The sequence below is a fragment of the Apium graveolens genome, chromosome 5 (assembly GCF_009905375.1).
Source record: "Apium graveolens cultivar Ventura chromosome 5, ASM990537v1, whole genome shotgun sequence".
NCBI classification, from domain to species: domain Eukaryota; kingdom Viridiplantae; phylum Streptophyta; class Magnoliopsida; order Apiales; family Apiaceae; genus Apium; species Apium graveolens.
Window position 1 is genome coordinate 279,794,457 of NC_133651.1, and position 18,681 is coordinate 279,813,137.

Genomic DNA, 18,681 nt, shown 5'->3' on the forward strand with positions numbered 1-18,681 from the left:
TTTTCTTAATTAATTTATAATCAATTAAATCTCATTTAATCAGTTATTAAATTTGCCAATTAATTATTTATTTTATAAATAAATAATTATCAGCCATTATTAATTAATTCCTCCACCATTAAATCATTCTCTTTTATGGTGTGATCCTGTAGGTTCAATATTAAGCTGGTAGTAGAAATAAATAATAATAAAACTATTTTATTATTATTTATATAAATTCTCTAATTCATTAAATATGATTAATTAATTAGTCATATTTATTCTACATCGTGAGGGATACTTCTCAGCATATCGCGACTATCCGGATAATACGAATTCACTGCTTAGAATACCAAGAACCTATTCAGTGAGTAGTTACCGTGCAATTAATTCCTTCTACCCTGCAATATCACGATTAAATACAAGGCATGGAACTTGTGTCAAGCCTATCTTATTTAATCAATTGCTTTCCCATTCACTATGCTTAGTTCTTTTTAATGTAAATTAGAAACTCCTTTCTAATTTCATTCACTCTGGCCAGAGATTCCTGAATTAACATAAGTGGATCAGCATTGAACATTCTCTTCCTATACTGGAAGGGGTAGATCCTTTATTGATCATACACTATCTTCGTGTACAAATTTTTATACCCAGTAGAGCCCTTATAATTGTCCCTTGAGACTAAGAACTAAACCAAAGCATAGTTCAGTGTACACAAGATGACTATGATGACCTCAAGTCCAAGGATACTTGTACAACTATCACTATATGAACAATTGTTGACACGTGAGTGAACTCCATCAGTTGTTCAGCTGTGTGAGTCATGTTCAGTGAACTTATTCTATAATAAGCACCTACATACTAGCTATAGTGTCACCACACAAATGTCTATGAGAACAGACATCCTTCATAATGAAGCAAGCATAGTATGTACCGATCTTTGCGGATTATTAATTTCCAGTTAGTAATCCTACGACCAGGAACTATTTAATTTTAGAGTTATCATCTTTTAGGTCTCATCATTATGATCTCATCACAATCCATAAAAAGCTTTACTCTAAACTGTGGTATATCTTATTTAAACATTTAAATCGATAGAGCCCGCAATAAAAACAAAATAAGTCTTTTATTAATATCAATGAAATCAAACCAGATTACATAAAAGTTATTCCTAAATCCTCATACATGATTGGACTTAGGACATATCTCTTTCACTTAGTTCACTTTCTAGGATAACTATTTCCCATACAAATAAACAAGTACTCCCTATACAAAAAGTGACCCCTCCTATCAACAAAATATTACACTAGCTAACTCATCAAAATAAATACTGATAAGGAATCATTCAAAACACATAATTAGCATATAGTCAAATAAATTTAACTATTATCAGCATTCTCAAAACATCACATATAATGTACTAGTCTACTTACATTAGACTAACATATTCCACATTTTAAAAAAAAACATAAGCAATTAAATGTGTCAATAAATCTGAGTAAATATAGACAAAGTATGTCAAAAGTATTTTGCTGAACATAATTTATGAAATAAATTATTTCAGTTTTTCATACTTTTTGCTTCTTTTGAACTGTTATTTATGAACTTCATATATTTAGAATATGAATTAATAAATATTCAGTTTGCTTAGAATTTTGAGAAATTCCAAGTTAAAATATGTATTCGAGAAGTCTGGGTATTTATAGTAAAAGTAAATGACTTGTCGAGAACTCAAAAATAGACATTTCGAGTTAGTCTATCGAGAAGTCATTTTGAGAAAAGAAGTACATATCGAGAAGCCATTTTAAATTACTCTTTTAGAGAACTCAAACTTGACTTATCGAGATGTCAAATAAATACCCAGTTTGTCCAAGAAGAGGACTGAACTAATTCTAACTTTTATTTGAATAAATTCAAAATAAGATTAGAATAAATTTTCAAAAGTATTTTACCGAAATAATTTATTAATTTAAATTATCTCATTTCTGAGTTATTGATAAGTCAAAAATTGTACTTGTAGAGAACTCTGTGAATAAACACTACTAGACAAATCTACATGGACTTTATCGATAAGTCATTTTTAAGCCTATCGAGAAGTCACTCGAGAAGTCAGTAAATTGACTTATCAAGGACTCACTCGAGAAGTCCAAAAATGACTTGTCGAGAAGTCAATTTATACTTTTCGAGAACTCCGTTCCCTATATACTTTTGGTTTATGTAATTCTTTCTTGTGTTAATTTTACATATTAAGAATGTAAATTAACAACTTAGCAGTTTACTTAGAATATAAAAAACTCCAAGTTGAATTTGAATTTGAAATACAAATATGCAGAGATTTCTGAAATATTTATAATTCATATTTCAGTTAACTTCCAATAAAACCAAATTACTATTGATTTACTGGAGATTAGTCTGCTACAAAACATTAGTTGAGTTCTTGCCTTAGGATGAAGAATTAAGCATTCCAATTTCACCTATGAGTCTAGTGAAAGTTGCGTCAAACAAAGGTTTAGTAAAAATGTTAGCCAATTGTTTTTATGTTGGTACAAAAATGAGCTCAATGGTACAATTTGTAGCATATTCTCTAATAAAATGGTACCTAACATCAATGTGCTCTGTCCTGGAATGATTAACTAGATTAGCTACTATAGATATAACACTAGTATTGTCACACATAATAGGAATCTTGTGTAACACTAGGCCATAATCCATTAGCTGATTTCTATTCGAAAGCACAACAACTTCATGTAGCTATGTATTCAGCTTCAGCTGTAGAAGTTGATACAGATTGTTGTTTCTTGCTATACCAGGATGCAAGTCTTTGTCCAAGAAATTGACAGCTTCCACTGGTACTCTTTCTGTCAACCCTACATCCAGCAAAATCTGCATCTGTGTAACCAACAGCTGCAAAACCAGTTCCCTTAGGATACCATAATCCCAAGTTTGGAGTTCCCTTCAAGTATCTAAAAATCCTCTTTATAGCCATCAAATGTGATTCTTTTGGATTGGCTTGAAATCTTGCACATAAACATGTTACAAACATGATGTCTGGTCTACTTGCTGTTAAATAAAGAAATGATCCAATCATCCCTCTATAGCTTGAGATATCTGCACTCTTTCCCTTCTTATTCTCATCCAAATTAGTAGTAATAGATATAGGTGTAGATGTAGGTGAACAATCAACCATTCCAAACTTTTTCAATAGATCCTTGACATATTTAGTTTGGTTGATGAAGATACCATCACTTCTTTGATTGACTTGAAGTCCAAGGAAGTAACTCAGTTCCCCCATCATACTCATTTTATATTCACTTTGCATAAGCTTGGAGAATCTTTGGCAAAGCTTCTCATTAGTAGAACCAAAGATGTTATCATCCGCATAAATCTGAACTAGGATCATATCTTCACCAAGTTTCTTGTAAAAGAGAGTCTTGTCTATGGTTCCTCTAGTAAAACCATGCTTCAGTAGGAAATCTAATACCGTGTCATACCAAGCTCTAGGTGCCTGTTTTAGTCCATATAGAGCCTTGAGTAACTTGTACATAAAATTTGGAAATTTTGGATCTTCAAAGCCAGGTGGCTGTTGCACATAAACTTCTTCTTCTAGTTCACCATTCAGAAAAGCACTTTTGACATCCATTTGATTCACTTTGAAGTTCGAATGTGCATCAAATGCTAGGAAAATTCTTATAGCTTCAAGTCTTAAAACTGGAGCAAAAGTTTCATCATAATCAATTCCTTCTTCTTGTGAGTAGCCTTTTGCAACTAACCTTACTTTGTTTCTAGTAACTATACCATTTTTATCCATCTTGTTCCTGAACACCCATTTTGTTCCAATGATGCTTCTATTCTTTGGTGCAGGAACTAATTTCCAGACTTTACTTCTTTCAAACTGATTCAGTTCTTCCTGCATGGCAGATATTCAGTCAGGATCCAGAAGAGCTTCATCAATTTTCTTAGGTTTTACTTGAGACATAAAACATGCATGTAGGCACTCATTAGCAGTTGCACTCCTGGTCCTCACACCAACAGTAGGATCACCGATAATTGCATCTCTAGTGTGACTCATATCCCACTTCCTTGTATAAGTTTGTTGACTGGTGCCTTCATTATTTTCTTCATTGTTGGTATGACTGCTGAATCCTTCTTCTCTTTCTCCCCTTGAGTTTGTGCTCTCAAATTCAGGTGTTTGAGATGAGTTTGAGTAGTCTCTTCATTTAATGTCTGATGTGCATCAACTTCAACTTCTCCATCAGAGTCACTATCAATGTTGAGGTTTTCAAATATCAGGGCTTCAACTTCATTATCATCAAGGCATTTCAAGCCTGGACATTTGTCATCATCAAAGATCACATATGTGCTCTCCATAATCTTCTTTTGATCAGTTACATAGACTTTGTAGGCTGTTCTTTCCAGTGAATATCCCAGAAAAATTGTTTCAGAAACCTTTGAGTCAAATTTTCCCATATATTCAGAGTTGTCTTTCAATATATAACACTTGCTTCCAAACACATGAAGATGCTTAACAGTAGGCTTCCTCTTAGACATGATTGAGTAAGGTGACTTGCCATGTGCCTTGTTAATGAGATATCTGTTCTGAGTGTAAAAAACAGCGTTAACAGCCTCTTCCCACAAACTTGTTGGCAACTTGGCATCTTGCAGCATTATTCTAGCAACTTCAACCAATTTTATGTTCTTTCTCTCAACTACTCCATTTTGTTGAGGTGTCCTGGCAGCTCAGAATTCTTGAACAATGCATTTGCCTTTGCAGAATTCACTTAATGTAACATTTCTGAATTCTGTTCCATTGTCACTTCTCAGTCTTTTCACACAATTGTAATCTTTAGCTTGCTTTTCTATCTTCTTGATGTGCTCAATTATGATGTGTGGAGTTTCATCTTTAGAGTACATGAACTCTACCCAAGTGTATCTTGAGAAATCATCCACCATCACAAGTGCATATCTGTTCCTGGAAATTGATAAGACATTCCCTGGCCCAAATAAGTCCATGTGAATAAGTTGCAAGGGTGTACTTATAGAATTCACATTTTTTGACTTGTGACTAGAAATTTTCATCTTTCCTTTCTGACAAGCTTCACAAACTTCAACTTGAGCAAATTCCAGTTTGGGCATGTCTCTCACCAACTCCTTTTTGACTAAGTTATTAATTGCCTTGAAATTCAAGTGAGACAACTTCTTATACCATAGCTTACTTTGTTCTTCTGATGCCTTGGTGTAGAAGCAACAAATACCATCCTTATTTGTTGAGTCCAAGTCTGCAACAAACAAGCTTCCTTTTCTTTCTCCTTTCAGAGCAACTTCACTAGTTTTCTTGCTGATAAAAGTGCATTCTTCTTTGTTGAATTAAACTTTAGATCCTTTGTCTGCAAATTGGCTAACACTGAGAAGATTCACTTCAAGACCAGCTACTAGTGCTACATCATCAATATTTTCAGAAACAATCTTGCCATATCCCATTTTGAATCCTTTACTGTCGTCTCCAAAGGTCACCAATGGGCCAGCTTTCTCCTCAAACTGTGATAGCAGGGTCTTATCACATGTCATATGTCTGGAGCATTCACTATCAATGATCCAAGTGACTTTCTTCACTTTGCCCTGCACACAATGAGATTCAGGTATGTTTAGTGACCCAAGCAGTGTTGGGTACTTTTTTCTTGTTAACTGATTTAGCAGAAGTAGAGTGATTTATTTCAGATAAAATAGAGTTCAATGATTGTTGTGCATTTTCCCTTATGGATGTAGACTAAATTTTTGTTTCTTTAAGGTCTACTCTCAGTTTGTGGAAACTCTTTATCACTTTCAAGTTGCAAGGGATGCAGTCAAACTTATCACAGAATGAGTAGGGATCATTTAAATCTGCTTCATTGTATTTGCAAGCTCCTTCAAATGGCTTACTAATAACCTTTTTAAAAAGATGAGTTAAATGATTTGCAGAGCTACATTTTTCATACTTCTTTCCAGGAGCATCTGCAACATAAGCTAGATCATTGATTTTATTTATCCCTATTTTCCCATTTCTATTTTTCTTCTTCTTTCCTGCATCTGCAATCTTTGTTCGTTTGACAAGAGTCTTGGTGCTTTGATTGTCCATGAGATTTTTTTTTAGCCATAGAAGATTGAGTTGAATTTGCATTTTTCTTTTCATTATCCTCGTCTGCAATTTCTTGCTTGATAATCAATTCTTCTTCACTAAAGTCTACTTCACAAGCCTTGAACATAGGTGACCCAACCTTTTTCAGTATTGCTGGAACATTTTCATTCTCTGTTGCTTTCTCTTTGTCCCTTATGTTCTTCTTTTTGTTGTTCAAAGCATCATAATCAAGACCAATAGCAATGTTTTCACATGGTCTGATTTTCTCATGGTACTGACCAACCAATTCAGATACATTATTGAAAGACTTCAACTTTACTTCATTTTTCTCCAGTTTTTCCCTTAGCACAGCCTCAATCTCATTTTCACACTTGAGCTTGTTCTTCAGATAACCATTTTCTGGTTTCAAAGCTTCAAGCTCCATTGTCAAAAATTTAGTTCCTTGTTTTTCATTCTCAAGCTTCTCATTTAACTTTGTTAATCTGCTAACTTCTTCATTAGCAGCAACCATGCTTGTGTGGATGTGAAACATTTATGTGCTCATATTCTCAACAGTTTCCTTATATTAATTCAAATTTAAATCAGTGGTGGTAAGAGTTGGTACATATGATTTAGATGAGGATGATTCTCCTTGTTCCAAAGCCATGAATGCATAGTTTCCAAGTTCTTCATCTTCATCAATTTCATAGTCATCCCAACTTTTACCTTCTGCAATATAAGCTTTGCTTTGTTGTTTCTTCAGAAGAGCTTTATACTTTGCTTCAAGTTCAAGATAAGCTTTATCTTTTGTTACCTTCTTGGGTTTCTGTATTCTGTAGCAAAGTTACCAGTTCATCACAATTGAAGCACCTTATCTTAGATATGTCAACATATCCAGTTTTGTAGCCATTCTTGCTATCAGAATTGTACTTCCCTTTTTCCTTCCAGCCACTGTCTTTGTTGAAAGAATGTCCTTTATTATTGAAGTATCTTGGCTTCTTTACTCTAATATTAGAGTATTTCCTAACCAAATAAGCCATTGACTGATCTAGCTCATCCAGTTCTTCAAGAGTATAGACTCATCTTTTTCCAATTCCAGAATGACTTGTTCCTGTGAATCATTTATTATTTGCTCTCTTATTGAGGCAACTGGAGTTTGAGATCTTCGTTCATCATTGGATGTTTGACTTTCATTTACAATTAAAGCACTTGAGCCATCCACAACATGTCCTTGACCAGATCCCAATAATTGTCTTTGAATCATCTCTAGTTCATATATTTGAGAATTTCATATAGAACTTCCAGTGTTATTCTGCTTAAGTCTCTCCCTTCCCTGATTGCTGAGATTTTCTATTCCAAATGATCAGGGAGAGTAAGCAGGAACTTTAGATTCACTTCTTCAGCTTCATAGTATTTGTCATGAAGTTGCAAGTCATTTATCAGTTTATTGAATCTTTCAAGCACATCGGTAATGTTTTCCTTTAGCTTAGCCATGAAACCCTCATACTGTGAAATCAGTATCCTTCTTTGGTTTGACCTAACTTCTTCAGTTCCTTCATAGAGTATCTCAATCTTTTCCCATATTTGCTTGGCAGTTTCACAGTTGACAATGTTGTTATACATCACATTATCAAGTGACTCAATCAATATTAATTGCAAGCTACTATCCAGGGAGACTTTCTCTTTTTCAGGATCAGTATACTCAGCAGGATCTTTTGGAGCATAAAGAGCTGGGATAATCCTGTCTCCATCTATAGATTCCTCAATTCTAACCGTAGGAATGAAAGGTCCATCCTTGAGGATTCGAATGTAGAGTGGATTGGCCATCTTGATGAACAACATCATTTTCTTTTTCCAAAGAGTGTAGTTAGCTTTGTCAAAGGTAGGAAATTTGATACTACTGATTTTCTGTGTATTCATTCTTCCATGATCTTAAATCTATTTACTTTCAGATTTTGCTCTAATATTACTTGTTAGGAAATGAATAACACACAGAGGGGGGTGAATGTGTTTTACTATTTTTGAGCTTTTCTTGAATGTTTATGGTTGAACAAAGTAAATTAATTCTTGTAGTAAGATGTGTTCATGCAACAATTAAACTTGCAGAAAAATAAAGAACACAGATCTTCAAAACTCACTTAATTTTATATTAAAATTAAGACTGTTTTGCTACAAAATTTTTAGGCTCTTTGTTGATAAAGAGCTTAGCTTCTCCTTGAGAATGTTACAAGAAATTTTATCTAAATTGTTGCAACTAACAAAAGGACCAATGTTAACTTTATAACTTAGTTAACTGCTGGTTTACACAGTGGATAATAAAACATCCTATTAGCTTTTCTAATCTATCACTTGTCATTTCTATTTATAGAAAAGTAGATCTTCCATTTCTGGCTTGGCATATATTTAGCATCCTGTGTTTACTTTAATCTTCCTCTGTCAGTTAATCTTTGCCATTGATCTTGCACATTCTTCAAGCTGCTTTTTATAGACTTGTCAATCCAGCTGTTGGATTGTTTGTTGATTGTTTATCTTGGATATTCAACTGATCTGTAATTTTGTACTTTGAGATTGTACCTCGAGATCTCCAGTTTAGGTTTATAAAACACTTGACAACTCGATAAGTATATTGACTTATCGAGATCTCAAGTATTCTATGTTTGGTTTGGCTTGTAGAGGTCTTCAGTTCTCTATAAGAGATTTTAGTCTTGTCGAGATTTCTAGTCTTCACATTTTAACTTTGACTTATCGATAACTCTTGGTTCTCTAGTGGCTTCTTGACTTATCGATTTCTCAGAGTTCTCTAGTCAAATTAACTTATCGAAATCTCAAAGTCCTCTAGTAAATTTTGACTTGTCGATATCTCTGAGTTCTCTAGTGAATCTTAACTTATCGATATCTCTGAGTTCTCTAGTGGAACTTGACTTATCGATAACTCAGATTTCTCTAATGAATGTAGACTTGTCGATAACTCTGAGTTCTCTAGTGAAGAAATGACTTGTCGATATCTCCAATCTTCATGTCTTCAATTTGGCTTATCGATATATTTCTGAGTTTTCTAGTAGCTTTCCTGACTTCTCGATAATCCATTCTGGAGTTTTCTAATGACTTCTCTATAACATTAAATCTGTGACTTCTAGAGATCTTGACTTAGAGTATTTTTCTCCAAACAGATTTATTCAACTCCAAGCTTCTTCAAAATTCTCCTAAGGCATGATCTTCTTGATCTTCTTCCAGATAGAATCCTTAGGCTTGATACTGTTTCAGGAAAAAGTCTCCAGTCGGCTCCTTTGTATTTTTACAAAATTTAAGTGTTACAAGTACAAAATACAAATTAAGATAACAATACAACTTACTTAGGGTTGGCCCCAAGTTTAACTGATTACCAAAAATAACAGTTCATTAATCTCCTCCTTAGATCAGATGTCCATCTGGCTTGTTTCATACTTTGATCAGAGACACTAATGATATTGTTATCTCCAGTGATCTTTGACATCATCACTTATATATTACAGGGATTAAGTTTTCTTTGGCACCCAAATTAAGTTGGGTCCAGGGGACTTAGAAGCATATGCATTTTAACAATTTTCTTGATAAAATTAACATGCTTAACATTCTTTACTTTATTATTGACTTATTCCTTGTCACTTTCAGAAGGACCAACAGACTTGCTCTTGGGCTTGGTGGCAGGTGCCACTTTCCTAGCTTTAGGAGGGCTCACAGTCTTTGATCTACCAGTGTTCTTATGAGCATGCTTATCACGATTATGAAATGTACTATATATAAGTGTGTAGAATCAAGATAAGTGTTCATGAAAGAAACTACACATGGCATGCAAATAGAGTTATTACACATAGAAACTTTTGGCATGTTAGGCATATTATGCACATAAGCATTCTTAGCATGTCTACTTTAACCTTTCTACAAGCATGAGTAAGGTGACCAGCAGAACTACAGTTATTGCATAACTTCCTAGGGCCATTAGCTCCTATCCTGCCATTTTTATTCCTGCTTTTCTTAGTCTTGGAATTAAAACCTAGTCTAGCATAAGATTGATCAGTGTCACTAGCAACATACATAGGTTTTTCTACCTTTTGTCTCCTTGATCTCTCAAGATCCTCAACAAGCATCACATGATGAATATAAAGATTATCTTCATCAAAGGGCTCAATAGTAGCTTTCTTAAATAGAGGCTTATTAGCTTCTATAAGAACATGAGGTGTACTAGGGGATTAAGAACGTTCTCCTTAGAGTCATCCTCAACTACTCGTTTCTTAGAAGATTTTCTAAGTTCGTCATATTCTAGACCTATCCCTGCTTTTCCACCAACTACTTGATCAACTATGAGCTTCTTAGCAATATTAGCAGCATCAATGAAAGCATGTAATTTTTTTTACCTAAATCTTCATTATTGCTTAGAAGCTCTTCCTCTATCTCAAGGCGCTTTTTAATCTTAAGCTCTAAATATTGATTTATCTGCTAAAGATTTTCTAAAGTGACATTATCAAAAATTAACTTATCATTTTCAATTTAAAGTTTCTTTAGTTCTTCTTCTAACTCATCTTCAGTCTCTCTGTTGCACCTTAGTGTAGTACAAACATTTCTATAGACTTCTCTTAAGGCAGTATATTGCTCGAGACATTCCTTAGTCTTGCATTGTACCTTAAATTTTTCATAAGAAACTGCATTGTCATACACTAAGACAGTTTGTCTAAAAGAAACAAAATGTTCATTCTCACATAGATTATCAACAGGTAAAGCACGAACAGTTGGAAATGATAAATGTGAGGAAGATTCTGCAATTAGTGTAAGATTTTCATATCATTTTTCTTCATCATCAGTATCATCCCAGCTCTTTCCTTCAAATATGTAAGATTTTACTGGATAATTCGTCGAACTACCAGAATCCTTTTCAGATAAGCTTTCCCTTTATCCTTTGCTTGCTGGGACTTCCTGCATTCAGTGGCAAAGTGCCCAACCTCATCACAATTGAAGCATATGAACTTCCATCCCTGTCTTATAGCCAGAACCTGAAGATAAACCCGATCTCTGTCCTCTATTGCTACTTCCAGAACCTATAAAGCCTTGCTTCATTCTAAACCTAATGCTGTTAAACATTCCTGCAAGATTGGTCATGGTAGGATCTTTCATACTCTGCAGCTCTTCAGTGGTATAATAATCACTTGGATCACCCAACAGATCTCCATCATCCATTTTATCTTCAAAGAGTGTTTTAATCTTTAGAATTAGGCTTTTCAGCAGTAATATCAAGCTTTTTGAATCCACTTGCCACAAGAGCAGTTATCTTGAGTAGTTCGGCATTCTTACTAACAACTGTACCACCACCATAGATGATTTTCCTTTGTTCTTGCTCCATCTCATGTGTTTTCATTTTACCATACAACTTCTCAAGTTCCATGGTCTCGAAATCAGCATTCACGAACATATGAACCTTTATTCTCTAAGTGGTGAGGCAAGGTCAGCATGAACTTCCTGTTGACTTCTCTCCGGAAATAATTCATACCATGTATACCCAACTCATTCAACAATTTATTGAGCATTTCAAAAACTTGGGTTATATTTTCTCCTGACAAGAATTTAAAGGCCTCATATTGTGAAGTCAAAATATCCAGTTAATTATGCTTGACATCTTCAGTTCCTTCCATCAGCAGTTATATGATCTCTTACATATTCTTGGCACTTTCACAGACCATAATTTGGTGACTCATATCATCATCCATTAAATCCACTAAAATAGGCTGCAGGCCTTCATCCAATCCTATTAATTCCTTATTCCTTGCAGTCCATATAGCTTCAGGACGTAGAACTTGAGTTCCAACAACAGTTGGATGTTCCTTCATTGGCATATGTCTTCCATTCTTTAAGACATTCATATATTCTAAATTTGAGGCCCGAATATATAAAAGCTTTTTTTTCTTCCATAGATTATACCGCGATTTATCAAACCGAGGAACCTTAATACTACTAACTTTATGAGAACTCCTATTTTCAGATCTGAGAAAATTTTGCAATATATCATCTCAAAATACAGCTACCCAATCAGTCAACAATACCAAATATCTATTCAAGTAAAAACCAATAAACCCAAAATCAGATCTACACATTGAAAGCACTCCCGAACTCCGTACAACCAAAATCAACAACAAAACATGCTAATCTAACGGATCTGATCTGTATATTGATCAACAAGCTCTGATACCAATTATTAGGTCCAAAAAGTACATAGAGATATTAATGTAGCGGATATTGTAACTTCAAAATAAAATAAACAAATACAAGAGATTTCACAAAAGAATTCTTGTATTAAGAAATTAAATCGGAAAGGGTTGCTTACACCTTTGAACAAATATGCAAAGTTACAAAAAGATATAGCCAATTATAATTATAAGCTACCAAAATAATGGCTTGTATCTATCACTCTAAAAACCTATAGCTCTTATCAAATGATTAACAATACAATCAGAAAAGTTATAAATGATGAGTGTATCTAGATGTGTAAGTCTTTAATGGTGAGTAAACAATTGGGCATGACCTCTCCTTATCAAATCAAGCTTTTTGGTTGTAGAGAATATTTTGTAAGAGCTTCGCACCATTCAAGAATGGGGAGATCTAATTTTCCAATCTGTCGCTATCTAATAATATAGGCTAGTAGGTGTGGAGAGAGAAAGTAGCATATGTGGTATCATAAGAAATATGTAAAATGAATAACAACTTGCATTTGAATGTTCAACTTGCGCCTGAATGTTATTCCTTTAATTACTTGCGCCAAGGGAGTAAAAACCATCCAATTGCCTTAGAATTTTATTAACTTGCACCTCCAAGGGATCCCTGGCCTTCTACTTACACCCATAAGGATCTTAGGTACCATTTGTACTTAGATTTTACACTAAGTTGCACCAACAAGTGTTATATATGCATCACTTGCGCCTATAGCCTTCTAGGAGCCATTTGAACTTAGTTTGTTAGAAAATGTCTAAGTCAAAATTAGTATTTGCTAGGATCAGGATCAGGATTTGTCAAATTCAGTCATAATCTGCTCATTCGTCAGGACGTGCATGCAATAAGGATTTGCATGAGGATACAGACTATTAGGATATGACTGTACTATAAGACAAATTAGAATCTGTTAATTTATACAATCCCTATATTTGAGGAGTTTTATATAGTCGGTTTTTTATTCATAGGATCGCAGCTATTGATTAGATATGTATAGAAATTAGATATATCATACTGTAACATATCTTATAATTGATAGAGATTGATTTAGTAGCCGTGTATTATATAAACACAGAATAGGTTACCACTATTAGTGCATTACTCGAGTATCATTGTAACCTAGCAACTCTTAAGAATATTGTTTTCTTGAAAGAGTTATGTAACAGTTTATAAGAGATTAAATAAAATGTTATTTGATTCTATTACTTTTACTATACTTCTTGATAATTGATTTGTTTGAATAATTGTATCGACCCCCTTAAACAAATATTCTTTACCGGGTAACAAGTGGTATCAGAGAAGGATAATTAATTGTTAATTAGAAAAGATTAAGATTTCTGGAAGTAAGTATGATAGCATGAAGATTCCAATTCTGAAAAAGGCTGACTACTCTACATGAAGAGTAAAGATGCACATGTTTCTTGAAGCCATTGATGATGCTGTTAGAAGAAATTGATGATATTAGCATATAAACTATCAGAGAATATTATCAGCATTTGATATTATACTTTAGCAGAAGGTTTGTCATCATCATTTGTTGATCAGTAAATGACATCAGTAAATAGTCACTACAGTTAAAGATCAGGAGATATCAAAGAAGGTAAGGGTTTGCAGAATTCAAGTCAGTAAAGGACTTTACTTCTAGTAGAAATCAAATTAAGGATATGTTTTATGATTCCTTATTGTAATAGAATATGATTCCTTATTTGAATGTGTAGATGTGCAGTATATAAGCATAGATTAGGTTAACGCTTTATGTGTCGCTTATTGATATATCTTTTGGTGTAACCTAGCAGCTTTCAAGGATATATATTCATCTTTTGAAATCAGTTTTTATTAATCAATACTAAACTATATATCCTATTGAGTGATTATTTTGATTTATCTACATAAACTGTATTCACTCCCTCTACAGTTGTATTAATGACCTGACAATTGATAACAGAGCTTGTTGTTGATATAAAAATAGTTTAAGATTTATAATCAATTTATAATGGCAGATAAAGAACCTCAACTGAATCCCCCACCTCCTCCACCAGCCGATCAACCTATCAATCATAATATGAGCATATATGAGGCTATCAAGGTTCCAATCTTTAAGATTCAGGAATATCCAATCTGGAAGGTAAAGATGGCCATGTGTCTAAAAGCAACAAATCCTGAATATCTGAGCAGGATTTATGATGGTCCACATAGGACAGTGAAGGTAGAGTTGTTGCTGGTGAAGAAGAGAAGATGGTTGATAAGAACAAGAAGGACTATACTCTTAAAGATCTTTTATCTATTATGAAAGATACAAAAGTGATACATATTCTTCATAGTAGTCTTGACAATGTTATGTCTAACAGATTTATTGGATGTAAAATTGCCAAAGAAATTTGGGACACTTTGGAAGTCAAGTGTCAAGGAACCAATACTGTCAAGAAGAACAGAAAAACAGTACTTACTCAGGAGTATAAACACTTTGACTCAAAATCTGATGAGTCCTTGACTGAAATCTATGATAGGTTTCAAAAGCTTATCAATGACTTGTCTCTGGTTGACAAAGAATATGACCATGAAGACTCTAACTTGAAGTTCCTTTTTGCTCTCCCAGAAAAGTGGGACTTGAAAGTCACATTAATCAGGGATAATTATGAATCTGATGATACATCTATTGATGAGATCTATGGCATGAAGACTCATGAACCGGAGATGGAGCAAATGAGCAAGAGGAAAGGACCAAAAGCAAGACATGTTGCACTCAAAGTTGAAGAGAAGATAAAGGAGAAAGCTAGAAGAAAAAGCCACTCTAAAGGAAAGGCTATTATTACAAAGTATGATATTGAGTCATCAAACTCTGATGATGACTCAAACTCTGATGATGACTCAAACTCTGATTGTGAATCAGATACTGAAAGTGATCATGATAACAATGAAGATATTGAGAAAATGGCAGCTCTGTTGGTTAAAAGCTTCAATAAGATGGTCTACAAGAACTTCAAGAACAAGAACAAGAGATCATTTAGGAAAGGCTCTAGTTCCTCAAACTTTGATTAGAGGAATTACAGAAGAATCTCTGATGTGAAAGAGTCTAGACTGGAAAGATGGACAAGTCAAAGGAAAGGTGTTATAACTGTGATGAAGTAGGACACTTTGTAGGTGACTACAGAAAGCCTAGGGCTGAGAAGAAACAATCCTTAATCACCAAGAAAAAGAATTGGGATAGTACTTTAGAATCGGATGATGAAGTCAACTATGCTCTCATGGAAAATGCTGACACCGAGGATGACACTGCTAGATTAAAGGTACCTCAAACCACATTTGCTTTTGATACTGATAATATCTGTGAGTTAAGACTGTTTCTTAAATCTCTGCATGTTAGTTATAGGGATCAAACACTTGAGAATGCTAGGATTAAGACTGAAAACCTTGATCTTAGGAAAAGAAATGAATACCTAGAATTTGAGTTTATTTTAATGCTAAAAACTCAAAAGGAAAGAGATGATGATTTGTATGTTAAAGAGAAATTGTTAGAAAAGCATGCTTATCTAGAAAAAGAACTAGATAAAGAAAGAGCAGTTATTAAGCTTTGGACTAGTTCAGAAAAAATAACTCAGGGTTTAATAGAAAATGACTGTTTGGGATCAGGATTAGGATATGCTGATAAGACTAATTAAGATAATAAAAATTAAAAGAAAACTGAGAAAGCTAAACCAGTAAATACTGATATAAAGGTAAAACTGAACCAGTCTCATTTAAGACCCATTAAGTTTAATGAAAAAGGGTCAACATCAGCATCTAAGTCAAATTTAAGAAATGATAAGTGTGAACTTGTTCATACAAAATCAATAAATGTTGGTTAATGACTCAGAAGCAGCTTAAGCAAAAGATGATGGATGTTCAAATAAAATATAAGGAAAAATAGCCTAGAAATAATAGGAATGGAAAAGAAGGTGTGAATACGGAGAACATATATAAATCCATCCTTAATGCACCTAAAAAGGTATGTTTTAACTGTGGTATTATTAATCATCTTGATGTTGCTTTTAGGAAGAATAAAGGGATAAATACTGTTCCTCCTAAGTCAGACTTTAGGAACAGAACATTTAGATATAAACCACATAATCCATATTTTCATTGTGGTAGTATTTGGATTTCAATTTACACATGTAAAGAGTATCATAGTTTATATTATGACTATTATGAACTAAAACCCTCTCTGAATAAATCTAAAGTAGATTATGCATGTGTAAACTCTAAAATTAGGAATGTTAGCATAAACTCTTATTCAAAGTCTTCTGATGCAAATGTTAACAAACTTAAAAAGGCCAAAGGATCCAAGCAAGTCTGGGTCCATAAAAACACTAAGTAATTGTTAAATCTGATAGCAGGGTAACAGGAAGAATTCTATAGTCTTGGATAGTGGATGTTCAGGACATATGACTGGAAATAAATCCCTGCTATCAGAGTTTAAGGAAGAGGCTGGCCCAAATATTTCTTATGGAGATGGAAACTTAGGAAATATTTTGGGATATGGCAAGATCAAGCTTGGAAATGTCATCATTGAAGATGTAGCTCTGGTTGCAGGACTCAAGCCTAATTTGATCAGTGTGAGTCAAATATGTGACAGAGGTTACTATGTGAAATTTTATGAGGAATATTGTGAAATTGTCAGTAAATCATATGGAATGATTGCAATGAATGGTGTTTGATATGGTAACTTATATGAATCCAGGGTCTCCACAAATACTGATAATTATGAAGTATGTCTACTTAGTAGAGCGTCTGTGGAAGATAGCTGGAACTGACATAAAATACTTTCTCATCTCAATTTCAACATTATCAATGAACTTGTGAAGAAATATCTTGTGAGATGATTGCCCAATGTAGTATTTACTCCTGATGGCTTATGTGATTCATTCCAGAAAGCCAAACTAAGGAAAACATCTTTCAAGTGTAAAACTGAATCCTCAATTCATGAACCATATCACCTGCTGCACATTGATCTTTTTGGACTAGTAAATGTAATGTCTATTGCAAAGAAGAGGTATGCACTTGTTATTGTTGGTGAGTATACAAGACACACATGGGTGTATTTTCTATAGACCAAGGATGCAACACCATCCATTCTTTTTGATCATGTAAGGGAACTAGAGAAAGGATCAACTCACAAAGTCAAAATCTTTAGAAGTGATAATGGAACTGAATTTAAGAACATAATTATGGAAGAGTTCTGCAAGTACAAGGGATCAAACATGTATTTTCTGCCCCTGGAACTCCACAGCAAATTGGAGTTGTTGAAAGAAAGAATAGAACTACCATAAAGGCTGCAAGGACCATGCTTGAGGAAGTAAAATTGCCTACCCACTTCGGGGCTGAGGCTGTGCAAACTGCTTGCTTCATACAAAATGCAACATTAATCAACAAGCATGGTAAAATACCATTTGAGATGGTGAAGGGAAAGAAGCCAAATTTGAAGTACTTTCACATTTTTGGCTACAATTGTTTTGTTCTAAAAACTCATCTTGAACATCTTACGAAATTTGATCTAGAAGCTGATAAAGGTATTTTTGTTAGATATCCATTGTCAACAAAAGCCTTCATAGTTTATAATCTGAGAACAAGGGTGGTCATGGAATCTATTCATGTGTCTTTTGATGATAATAAGATCATATATCTAGGGGATGCAGATGACCATGAAGAATTAAAATTTGAAAATGAAGTACCATATGCTGAACAGTTAAATCCCGATAGTCTGACAGGTTTTTTATCGAGAAACCAACGACCAAAGTGCCTAGCCATGTGTAGACCGAAATGGTCTCGCGATTCTGATAATCTGAAAAATCCTAATACAGCAAATCCTGACATCACTCTAACATCTGATGAGGCACATGACAGTGGAAATTCTGCAAGAACTGAAGCATATGTTGAGGGGGAGCAACTTGACCCACATCAAGGGTCAAGTTAATCAAATCAAGAAACTTCAGTAGATACTCCATTAGACTCTGACTCCTCAAATACTGATGAAACAAATATTGATACTGGAAATACTGATTCAGGGGGAGCATCAGGAAATAACAGTGGTACAAGACAAAATGAAACAAGAGACTTCATGAATCAAGGGGAGGTTCTACCTCAAGAAGTCAACTTCCTTCTGCAAGAAAGTGGACTAAGTCTCATACACCCGACTTGATCATTGGAAATCCTGATAGTGGTGTGAAGACTAGAAGAGCCACTGAGAATGAATGTCTCTATCATTCTTTTCTATCTCAAACAGAACCAAAGAAGGTTAAAGAAGCTCTGCAAGATGCTGATTGGATCAAAACAATGCAAGAGGAGTTATATGAATTTGAAAGGAACAAAGTCTGGAATCTTGTACCAAGACCAAAGAACAG